Source organism: Thamnophis sirtalis, unplaced genomic scaffold (genome assembly GCF_051295495.1).
Source record: "Thamnophis sirtalis isolate CommonGarterSnake01/CBP01778 unplaced genomic scaffold, rThaSir2_p1.2 scaffold_1, whole genome shotgun sequence".
In the NCBI taxonomy this organism is placed as follows: domain Eukaryota; kingdom Metazoa; phylum Chordata; class Lepidosauria; order Squamata; family Natricidae; genus Thamnophis; species Thamnophis sirtalis.
The window spans coordinates 179,932,338-179,945,162 of NW_028261381.1; the positions used below are offsets into that span (position 1 = coordinate 179,932,338).

General features: G+C 40.5%; 1 pseudogene; it reads left to right on the plus strand.

Moving 5' to 3' along the window:
- The first annotated feature begins 1,102 nt into the window (after nt 1-1,102).
- Nucleotides 1,103-9,554, plus strand: LOC148049942 (vomeronasal type-2 receptor 26-like; annotated as a pseudogene).
- The last annotated feature ends 3,271 nt before the right edge of the window (nt 9,555-12,825 follow it).

Genomic DNA, 12,825 nt, shown 5'->3' on the forward strand with positions numbered 1-12,825 from the left:
GACAGATAAGGAGAAATAAAATAGTAAAATAAAAATGGGTTAATACAAAGAGACAGCAGATAAACTTGCCCTGGGGCCATCCAGAAGGCACCGAAGCTGTCTATTCTGCTGAGATTTCCGATGCTCCTTGCAATTCAGCCTCTCCATAAACCTTGATTTCTGACCTAGGAGGGAAGATGAGAAGAATGGCTGGGCTGCCTCATCTCCTGCTGCTGCTGCTGCTCTTCTGCCTCCTTCCCCCAATTGCTGCTAAGGAGATTCAAACCGTATGTGCATCGCAAAAACATTTAAAGTTTCAAAATCCATGGGAATTTTACAGGCCTGGTGACCTGAATATTGGAGGGAATTTGCCCCTGGCAATTTCTCGGACCTTCAGAATCCCAGATTTTCAAAAGGACCCATTGCATCTTAATAATACAGCCACGTAAGTTTCACCTGGAGGGGAAAGATGTAGGTGATTGTTTTCTTTCCTTTGGATTCAGGGCCTCTTTTAAGAAATACTCATTCTAAGGTTCTTCAGATCTTTGTCCTTGTCTCAATTCTTCTTCCTCTTCTTCTTGTCCCATATCCACCATCTAACGTTGGTGTTCATGTTGGCAATCCTATTTGTGTCAACAGCCGCATGAAAAAGTGGTGCTGAGTTTTGTCCAAACTAGTCCCTTAGGTTTTTGAAGCCATGATGTTCTTCTTCTGCCTGGACCTCGTTTGCCTTCAATCTTTTCCTGGAGGATTAAGTGAAGGATGGCGTTTTTTTTCTGGGTGTCGCATCCCATGTCCAAAATATTCTAACTTTCACTTTTTAATGGCTTTGATGATTTCCTTTTGCTTTCCCAGGCGGCTTATCACCTCCTCATTTGTGATTTTGTCACCCCAGCTTATACATAACAGCTGCCTGTAAATCCACATTTCAAATGCTTCTGGTCTCTTCAAGTGGCTTTCTGTCAGAGACCAACTCTCTACTCCGTAGAGCAGGATAGAAAAGATGTAACATATGACAGGTCTGATTTTCAGACTTAAACTTATGTCATGACTGCAGAAGACCTTTTTCATTTTGAAGAATGCTGTTTGAGCTTTCTCTATCCTTGGCTTTATTTCACTGATCATGTCGCAGCTTTCATATAAATTAAAACTGAGGTACGTGATCCTTTCAACTTTTTCTAGTGGTATTCCTTCCGAATTTATCAATGGTAAATTAATGGGTTGTTTGCTGACGACCATGATCTTGGTTTTTGAGGTGTTAAGCTTCAAGCCATATTTTTCAAATATTTCTGAGACTCTGTGGATGAGGAGCTGAAGGTCTTCATGCTTACTGGCAAGCAGAACTATAGCATCAGCATATCTTAAATTGTTGGTGTGAACACCATTTACTTTGAGGCCAGCATCTATGTTTTCCAGTGCTTCATTGAAAATTAACTCAGAGTAGATATTAAACAACAGTGGAGACAGAATACAGCCCTGTCTGACCCCTCTTCGTATTTCTGCATCATCTGAGTATTTTTGGCCTAGTCTTACATTTGCTACCTGATGCCAATGTAGATTCTTTATTATTCGAATGTCTTTGTCATCTAGTCCCACTTGTTTCAGGATTTGCAATAGTTTGCTGTGTCTTATTTTATCAAATGCTTTTTCAAAATTGATGAAGCACATGTAAATACTGTGATTGACATCTCTACAGCATTCAAGAACTTGAATGCTGAATAGGGCATCTCGGTTACCAAGATTGTTTCTGAAACCAAACTGTTATTTAGACACTCCTCAATTTTGTTGTATATTCTTGTGTGAATTATTATCAGGAATATTTTCAGGACATGACTCATTAAGCTTATTGTTCTGTAGTTGATACAATTCTTTGCATTTATTTTTGGGAGGATTGTCACAAAGGTTGACTTTCGCCAATCATTTGGTATCTTTATATATTCAATTTAATGTATTATATATTCAATTGAATATATTCAATTGAAGAGCTGTAGTAAACATTTATTTCCATTGTCTTCCAACAATTTTAAATTTTCTACTGGGATATCATCAGGTTCTGTGGCTTTTCTTGTTTTTGCTATTTTTAGTGTGTATTCAACCCAGTGGTGAAATTCAAATTTTTTTACCACCAGTTCTGTGGGCGTGGCTTGGTGGGCATGGCAGGGAAAGGCTACTTCAAAATCTCCATTCCCAGCCCACTCTTAGGCCAGCCAGAGGTGATATTTGCTGGTTCTCCAAACTACTCAAAATTTCCACTACTGGTTCTCCAGAACCTGTCAGAACTTGCTGAATTTCACCCCTGGTTCAACCTCCTCCATGGTGGATGTTTGGTCCAGTTGCTATACTCATCCGAAGTGATTTTCCCCTCCTTATCAACTAAGTTGTTGGTCTTCTTTTAGTAGACATCTGCTGCTTCTTTCACTTTTTTGTATAAGTTGAAATTATCATGAATACGTTCTGTCTCTTCTATTTCTTTGCATCTCCTTGTCTCAATAAAGAGGCAAATTCAAGAAATAGGCTAGGAGTCAGCAGAGCTTGTGAATAATGGCCCTTAATGAGTCCGAGCTGTGACCCTCACTGGAATCTTCTGCTCAGACATGAAGAAGCTGTTCCAAGAGAGGAAGAAAATGATTAGGGAGGAAGAGGAGCAACTGGGGAGGATTTCAGACAAATGAAGGAATGGGGAAGAACAAAGGAGGGTAACATGATCTGGGATAAGGACAGCCAGGCCTTTCTTCTTACTCAGAAATCCATCCAAGTTGAATCAAAGAACATCCTTTAAGAAAGCCAAAACAGCTTGATGAAATTTGTGACTTCCTGCTCCAAAGACACCCAAAAAAGGCAATGCCAATGTCAAAATCACACAAAATACAATGATCCCCAATATTTTTCTTCCTATAGACTCACCCCCCCAAACTACCAGCACTTCCTAGCCTTAGTGTTTACTATCACAGAGGTGAACAAGGAACTGGATCTCCTGCCCAACATCACCCTTGGCTTCCACATCTATGAGAACAGCCAGATTCAGAGAGAGATTTCCTCACACAGTCTCTCTCTTCTGTCTACACGAGGCCGAATGCTTCCAGGTTACAAATGTGACAGGGGGGACCCTCTGCTCTCCATCATTGGAGGTGACAATGCCAAATCCTCAAGGCAGATGGCCTCCCTGTTCAGCATCTTCAAGGTCCCACAGGTATGGGGGGGTACAGTATGGAGTAGACAAACACAGAGAAGCCAAGGATGAAAGCAAAATTGGTAGGGGGTGGAATATCAGGAGTATATGACTTAAATAATGTATCCTATATTAGAATTGATTTTATATGTCAAGATATATATTTTATATAACCACAAAGTGATATTGATATAATTCTGAAAGGGGAATTACTTCCTGACTTCCATAGAAGCTTATCATCTTTCAGTGCAGTTTATTCTCTGCATCAGGTGGATGGTTTGTTCCAGTGGTGGGTTTCAAAAAAATTTCGAACCTACTCTGTGGGTGTGGCCTCCTTTATGGAAGTGGCTTGCCGGCCATGTGACCTGGTGGGAGTGGCTGGGCATGTGTTCTCTCTCTCTCTCTCTCTCTCTCTCTCTCTCTCTCTCTCTCTCTCTCTCTTCCTTTTGTCTCTCCGTCCCTTTTTCCTTTTTTTCTTTCATCTCTCTCTCAGTTTTTCATTCTTTTTTCTTTCTTCCTTTCTCTTTCTTTCTCTTTCTTTCTTTCTTTCTTTCTTTCTTTCTTTCTTTCTTTCTTTCTTTCTGTGTGTGTCAGTGGTGGGTTTCAAAAACTTTTGGAACCTCTTCTGTAGGTGTGGCCTGCTTTCCGGGTCCACTGGTGGAACCTCTTCTAACAGGTTTGGTAGATTTAATGAACTGGTTCTACCGAACTGGTGCGAACTGGTAGGAACCCACCTCTGGTTTGTTCCCTTGACTTCTGATCTATCACAACCAGGCAAAATAGGTAACTGGTAGCTCTTCCTAAGAATGGAGGAAAATGAAGCCTCAAAGTGAATAAACCATGACTGGTGGGGCAATAAGCCACACAATGGGGGCCCTTAAAATCAGCATTAAAATGTACTTTGTCTCTTAAAGAGGATTCTCACTTTCTCCAGCTTGGTGTTGGCTTTGAGTTCACTCAGGGAGACAGAAGAGTTTATCCTTCCTTCTTCCGGATTAACCCCAAGGAATTTCCTCAATATGAGGGTTTAGTCCAGCTGCTCCTGTATTTCCAGTGGAACTGGGTTGGGCTTCTGGCCCCTAAGAGTGACGATGGAGAACATTTTATCTCATCTCTGGTGCCAATGCTCAAGAAGAAGGAGATCTGCCTGGCCTTCACTGAAATGATGAAACCTGATTTTTATGTTGATACAGATTCAAAATTACAACGTATTTTCAACACTTGGTCTAAAGGCGAAGTGATTGTTTTGTTCGCAGATTCCAGTAGTGTTACAAATGTACAGTTGGTTATGTTTGTTTATGAAAACCATAAAAATGCATCATTTATGACAGTCTGGATTTTTATATCCAGTTGGAAAATTAATATGATGAACTCCCAATATATATTGCAACTTCTAAAGCCCTTCCATGGAGCTTTGCATTTTAGGGACCACACCAGGGATGTCTCAGAATTCAGCCATTTCCTCATGTCTTTAGACCCTTTGAGCCCACGAGGGGACGTCTTTCTCCCACAGTGGTGGGAATCGGTCTTTGGCTGCATCATCCACAAACCAAGCAAGATCCCTCCTACGGGGGAAAAACATTGTACTGGAAAGGAGAATTTATGGAATCTGCCATCTTACGTGTTTGAAACAAGCATGACAGGAGAAAGCTACAATATCTACAATGCCATTTATGCTGTGTCACATGCACTACATGCCATACATGGATCCAGAGGGCAACCAGCCATGATGAGGATTGGAAAGAGGATCTCAAATGTCCAGTCATGGCAGGTAATTTCTGTGAGTTTTTTTGACCCAGTCCATTCCCCGGACTGGATAAAGGTTTTTAATACAGGACACAGATGTTTGGAGAGGAAGCTCCCCATGTGTATTTCTTGAATTAAGCAATTCTATGGCATCATATCACTGCATCAAATCTGCATCAAAACAGGTTGAAACACTAATTATTAACAAAAACACAAATCAGGGGGTCAACCTATATTCCAAGTTACTTGAGAGTAGGACAAGAAGTTAAAAAAAGGAAGATCACCAAAGAATGACCCAATGTCCAGTCATGGAAGGTAATTTCTGCAAAAATATTAATAATTATCATCATCATCATCATCATCATCATCATCATCATCATCATCTTAGATGGGAAGCTCCCCGTGTATATTTCTTTCATTAAATATAAGCATGGCATCAGATCACTGCATCAAACCAGATTGAGACAATATTTAAACAAAAAACAACAGTAAAGTGAATTAAGCACAATATTTTGTTGAAAGAGGTGGAAGGGGAGAAGAGAAATAAACCAAACCAGTTGCACATGAGATTCATGTAAGAAAGACCTTCCTAAATGTTCTTCAAAGGTCTTTGGAGGTTGTCTGAGTTTCATAAAGCAGTCATCCCAGGGAGGAAACACCATCCCAGAACAACAGAGAACGTAATGCAGGATGGCAATTTTGCCAGATGCTTCAACAGTCCTAGCAGGCATATTTACACAACCATCTGTTTCCTCCTGGATATAGCCTAGATAGTGGTGGTGGTGGTGGTGGTGGTGGTGGTGGTGGTGGTGGTGGTGGTGGTGATGATGATGATGATGATGCTATCCATCATGTCTGACTTTTGGTGATTCTATGGACCAGGTCTCTCCACATCTTACAATCTTCCACTCATTTTTAATATCCCTACTTGGAGCCGAGGTGGCGCAGTGGTTAAATGCAGCACTGCAGGCTACTTCAGCTGACTGCAGTTCTGCAGTTTGGCTGTTCAGATCTCACCGGCTCAAGGTTGATTCAGCCTTCCATCCTTCCGAGGTGGGTAAAATGAGGACCCGGATTGTTGTTGGGGGCAATATGCTGACTCTGTAAACCGCTTAGAGAGGGCTGAAAGCCCTATGAAGCGGTATATAAGTCTAACTGGTATAACTGCTATATCTTGTTCCCACATTCTGCTTTCCTTGACTTTCTGCTAGAGAAAGTCACTGGGATTGTACACTGTTGTGGGAGAAATTATTTAACCATTCCTGAAATGTATTGCTCATTTTCAAGACTTTGGACCAAAGTCAACATTTAAAAATAGCCTAGTATCACAGGATCATACAAGGAATTTTGAAAAGTGGCAGTGACATATTTATATGTAGATACTGTTCTGATAAAACTACAGCTGAAGAGGCTGTGATATAAATGGCTAATGCAAAAGAGAAAGTTTTGTAGGGGAAATAGTTAAACATTTGATGTTATTCCAGATTGCTCAGATCTCCAACAAGGAAACTCTTCTAGATTCTCTGATATATAAGAATCCCCTAATATGAAGCCCTGATGTCTCAGGTGTGGCTTTCAGACAATTGTTCCAATTTCTTTTCATTCAGCTTCTTCAATATTTGAGGAAAGTCCAGTTCAACAACAGTGCTGGAGATGAAATCTCCTTCTCAGAAACTGGACTGGGATCTGCTCGTTACGATCTTCTCAACTGGATTCTCCTCCCCAATCTATCTTTTCTCCCCATGAAAGTTGGACAAATAGATCCCGAGGCTCCCCCAGGCCAGGATTTCAACATTAACCCTAAAGCAATCATCTGGGCAAGACAGGTGAGCTAGAAGATAAAATAAATTCAACAAAAGACTCATTTACTTCCGGGGTTCAACATACTCTCCTCCTTAGTAGAAAACAGGTTACTGAATCAAAACTTTGGCAACCATTTGATGACAAAACTACTTTGCATGTAACCTATTTGAGGTCTGATTTGTGACAAATCCAAAAGGGTTGAGATTAGAAAGAAATTCTGCTTGAAACTCAGGATGCATTTAACAGTGGAAAACCAACAGTGGTTTCCATGGACCATTCCTCTTTAGTTGGTTAATAATTGTTTGCTTTAGAAAAGCCATAGCTCAACTCACAAGCCTTCTTTGCATTCTGTCGTAAAAAAATATCCTGATAAAAAACAAAGGGAAACCACAAGGAACCACAAGAAATAAATCTTACTTTAAAATCTGGGGTTTGTTGTTTCATGAGCAATTGAGAACATGAACAGTCAACATAGCAATGCAATTGCATAACAAAACTTATATTTTAAATTTTCCATTGCAATGGGTTCCTTTATAGCAAATAGCCAGTCCTACGAAGATTGCTATCTGATAAAGGATTCCTATCTCAAGCCACACTACTTATACCTTATTTTTTACTGGCCTATGCATTCCATTGTTTCACCTCCTTGTTCTTTCGTACTTTCTTACTGACTGTCACTGACCATTAATCTCTGCAAACACCCCTGTATATTTGAAGTTCTCAGACACTTGTTTCCTTCACTTCCTCATTTCCCACCATCTAATTCTTCCTGCTCTAAATATCTCCATACAAGTACAAACTTTGCAGAGAAAGCAGCACAAAAGTCAGGCACAATTCAGCACATTTGAAATATGTCTGGTACGTTTTGCAATTATGTTAGTTTAAAACTTTGGCTCCATGAGGCCTGCAAGCTCACTCCTAGGCCTATTACCTGCAACTTTCCAATGGATATTTTCCTCCCATCAAAATCCCAAGCCACAGTTCCAATTTCCAGCATCCATTGATGGTTTGGAATGGAACAGGGCTTAATCTCCCTGTGCATTTTCCAGGTTTCTACTAGAGCCCAGTTAATCATTTTTTTGAAGATGTTCTTATGGTGGATATAGAAATGTAGAAATGATTCAGTGAAGCATGTTTGTTGCTTATGCTATCTCAAGCATCTCCCTTTTCTTTTTTAGAAAGTGCCCTTTGGCAGGTGTGGCATGAAGAGGTGCCATGCAGGAGAGAAGAGGAGTGTTCCAGAGGGAGAGCAGGTCTGCTGCTACCGATGTGACCCTTGTCCAGAAGGGACCATTTCTAATCAGACAGGTAGAGCAGACCTTTAATATAGGTCTTCCAGGATCCAGGAAATCATTCAGTAGAAGCAAATATCAATGTTGTTGTTATTGACATCCTTCAACATATTCATGCTTTTAAGCAGAACCTCTGAGTTCATGGATTTAAACTGTCCGCCCGCCCCCCATCCCAAGCCAGGAGGAGGAGACAACTTGTCCTCAGCAATTTAATGCAAGACAGTTTTGGGAGACAATTCATGCATTGAGGAGAGCTTGCTGCTCTTCATGTGTTACCTCCTTTCTACTGACTTTCTACTCCTTCTCTTACAACCCATTGGGAAACCCCACTACAAATCTTTTCACAAAGGAGTATGAGGTTCAAGTTTTTTTCCAATATATTTTTATTATTTTTACATTTAAAACAAGGTTCAAGTTTAAATATTTATTATCTAGAGTATGATTGTTCAGTCCCAGGAAATTGATTGACCTGTTGGGGAATGAGAAGTTATATCCAGCTATGTCTGTGTATTCTCCTCTACACCCAAAGTCTGCAAGACTAAATGCAAAAGCTGAAAACATCCTTGCCTCTGGCTAACCTGTCCTCAGGGTTATCAGTAAAGGATTATTAGCCCTTTTTGATACATCATGAAAAACAAAATACTGACTCTTGATTTCAGATGCAGCTCACTGTGACCCATGCCCAGAAGACCAGTATCCCAACAAGGACAAGGACCACTGCATTGCCAAGATGCTTCACTTCCTTTCCTACCAAGACACCCTTGGATACACTTTAGTTTTTCTTGCCCTTTTACTCTCTGTGATCACATCTGCAGTCCTGGTGATTTTCCGTAAACATCATGACACTCCAATTGTCAAGGCCAACAACCGAGATCTCAGCTACATCCTCCTGGTCTCACTCCTGCTCTGCTTCCTCTGCTCCTTCCTCTTCATTGGTCGACCAGGGAAGCTCACCTGTCTATTCCGACAAACTGCCTTTGCCATTCTCTTTTCTCTTGCGGTTTCCTCTGTGTTGGCAAAAACTGTCATGGTGGTTTTGGCCTTCATGGCCACCAAGCCAGGGAATAGGGCAAAGAAACTCTTAGGAAAACCACTCACCAACTCCATTGTGTCAGTTGGTCCCCTGATCCAAACAATTCTTTGTGTCACCTGGCTTGTCATCTCTCCCCCATTTCCCAACATGGACTTCCAATCCTTGGTAGGAGAAGCCATCTTGGAATGTAATGAAGGCTCAGTTTTAATGTTTTATGTTGTCCTCGCCTACCTGGGTTTCCTGGCATTTTATCAGTTTCACTGTGGCCTTTCTGGCCAGGAAATTGCCCGACAGCTTTAACGAAGCCAAGTTCATTACTTTCAGCATGCTGGTCTTTTGCAGTGTTTGGATCTCCTTCCTCCCCACTTATCTGAGCACCAAAGGGAAGTCCATGGTGGCCGTGGAGATCTTCTCCATCTTGGCCTCTGGGGCTGGTCTCTTGGCTTGCATCTTTTTCCCCAAATGCTACATTATTCTACTTAAGCCCAATCTGAATTGCAGAGAAAATATAATGAGGCCCAAGAATCTCTGACTAATGCAGTTTTTGAGAACTTTTATTTCAATTTTTGGACTTTTTATTTCATCAGATTTCTCAAAAATATGAAACGAGGGAAGGGCTTTTCCATGAAATAATCAGATGATGCAAGTATCTGTTAATCTGAAACAATCACTCACCTTTTATTTTTCATTAATGCTGATTCTCTACTGAGTCAATCGCTTTGAGTTAATCATCTTGGAAATAAATGTGAATGTTAAAGATGCAAATATTCCTTTCCAAAAGGATGTATTTATTTTAATCAAAAGTGTCTTAGAAAATATGTTGGGGTGGATTTACTATCATTGTTTTTAAGAATGTTTTTTCCCATAGATCACTGAAAGTTAATGTTTTCTCAGAAGTCAAAACAAATGTTTCCTAGATTTGAAATATACACTTATTGAATATATTTGCAAATTAATATATCAAAACACTGAAATAATTATATTTAGCAGAGGAATGAAGTGAACCAGTGGAGGGATTCAATTTTTTTTTACTACCAGTTCAGTGGGCATGGCTTGGTGGGTATGACAGGGGAAGCATACTGCAAAATCTCCATTTCCACCACACTCCAGGGGAAGGATATACTTCAAAATCTCCATTTCCACCCCACCCCAGGGCAAAAATATAGTGTAAAATCTCAATTTTCACCTCACTCCAGGGCAGGGATACTGTAAAATCTCTATTCCCTCCCCACCCCACTAACCTACTTTCCAGTTCCATTTTCCTATAAAGGGCAACAGAAGAACCAGCTGATCAGATCACCTGAGACTCCGGAGGCAGCAAATAGATGGGGCCAGAGGTGATATTTGCCGGTTCTCCAAACTACTCAAAATTTCCACTGCTTGTTCACCAGAACCTGTCAGAACTGGCTGAATACCACCTCTGGAGCGAACTATCTAGAAAAAGCCCTTGCCAGAGAGTTGCAGAATCTCTGTTCCCATTTGTCATCTGGAACAGAAAGTCATGGATGGGGGGAAATTGAGGGGAGCCTACCAAAAGAACCCGAAAGAAGGAACAGCAATGATTTCATAGTGCACAGATTTGGTGGAAGCAATGTGGGCTGCAGGGAGGGAAAGGTATGAAGAGCTATGCTGAGTTTAGTTGTATTTCCTATAAAAGCAATAAATTGAGAGCAAGGCTTTAAACACAAAATGCATTCCAGAATAATTCTAACTAAGGGTAATTTAATTCAAGTTAAAGAAAAATGGAGAGGGAATATAAAATATACCTACAATGGGAAACTATTCTGATAAAAAGACAGAATCACAAATAGGGGGCATGTAAGGATGTATAAGTATATAAATATAATGATGAGAATAGCTGGGAAGTGTAACCAGGTCTACAGCTCGACCAAAATTAGGTGGGGGGAGGTTAAAAACACAATGACTATATATGTATACTTTTCTGTTATATCACTTCTGTTATATCACTTTTTTTACTAAAAAAGAGAAGAAAAATTAAATATGCATATTGAAAAAGAATTATAAATACCATCAACCTAAAAGGGAGCTTGCTCAGAAGCTGAAATACACCAAGTAAATGAGATGAAGAGGGGGAAGTAGAAGAGAAAGGTAATTTATATTTTTTTAACAAAGAAATAAACAGAGAGTAGTATAGATTGAGGGCAAGGCATTAAACACCAAATACATTGCAGAAGAATTCTATTTTTAATAGCTTGTGGGACACAAGAAGTAGATCTGGTTTCTCAGGGAAAGCTGACAGTGGCCTGAAAGATGGGAGGATATATAAATATTTTAAATAAATAGACAAAACAAAACCTCCAGAGAACAGGGGCAGCTGCAGAAAAGAATACAATCCTTGAGCAGGAACTGAGTGTCAAGTGGGACCACCCCCCATATCATACTGCACGACGGTCTAACATCATGCAGGACCAAAGAGGGAAAGTCTCCAGTTCTGAATGGACCAATCATCCACAGTTACTTAGATTTGCTAGGATTCAAACTGAGATTTTTCCTCCCCATCCAACAGCCTTCAAGCACTAGGACAAAAAATTGACCCATCCCGAAGCTACCCATGTTACCTACCATAGCCTCATGTCCGCCAAGAGTCAGTTGGTTGGTTGGTCAACCAGTGCTTGTAAGAACTGAATATCATCAATCTTCAGTTGACCTCTGAGCTAGAACTGAGAAGGTCTCACTGAGCCACCTAAAGAATCAACAGTTTGGGCTCAATCTCTTCCAACCCACCAACACTGACTGGAATCATCTTCAGAGAAAGGAGAGAAACACATACAGTAACAAACATATTGCGCCCATTCTTAATACCCCCGTCAGTCAAGGGTTTACCATGGGTGATGGAATCCTTCCCACACCAGCTGACAATACTGGACACATATAGTTCTGAGGGTGGAGGTTCATTCTCCAAGCTTGTGGGTTGGTTCCCAGATGCATGGCTGTTTGTAATTTTATGTAAAATGATTAATTAATGTTAGTGGTTGTTACAGGTTCATAATACATACTGATTTATCAACAGTAGGAAAGATAATCCAGTAAGTGAGCTTTCTTTTAGTGCTGCACCTTCCAATTGTACAGAAAAGCCTTAGATTGAACACAGGTTTCTTTTTTTAAAAAAAAGTGTTTTAGCAACCTGGATGGATTCTCTCCCTATCAAGGCCCATTTTGTATCCTTCTAGCCTCCTCCCTTCTTCATTTTTCTCCAGCAATTGTAACCCAACCTAATTTCTCCTCTAGCAATCCAATCCATTTAATTCTCTCTTGGAAAATCTTCTTCAGGTCTGCTGGGAACAACACTTCAGTTGGTTGCCACAGCAAAGTTTCATTGAGAGCCATTATTCATGCACGCTGCAGATTCCAACATTGAGTTTTGTGTTTTTAATAGTACCAACATGGGAGCTTTGATTATTAGCAATATCATTGATAACACTACTGACAATCTATGGAATTCAAGAACTGCTTTCCACCATGTCATTTGTAGGTGTCATGACTAGGGATTGGGATATACAGTGAGGGGGGAGCAATGATCAAAATAAACATATCTTCTCATGATCCCTTCCTCATTGCTTAGAGGTCTGTGGTTGCATAATTGTGAAGGTTAGGAGGGCTTCATCTGGAAAAGAGAGAAAGTTACATTCAGCAGCACAGCCCCTGCCTGCATCCTAAATCTTGTGCAGACCATTCAGCATGAGTAGAGGTTTATATCTTTTTCTCATGCAAGATCCATTCCGTGTTGTTTCACACTGATGTTATATCAACAGCAGTCACTGGAAAAGTAGCAGTAGACGCCT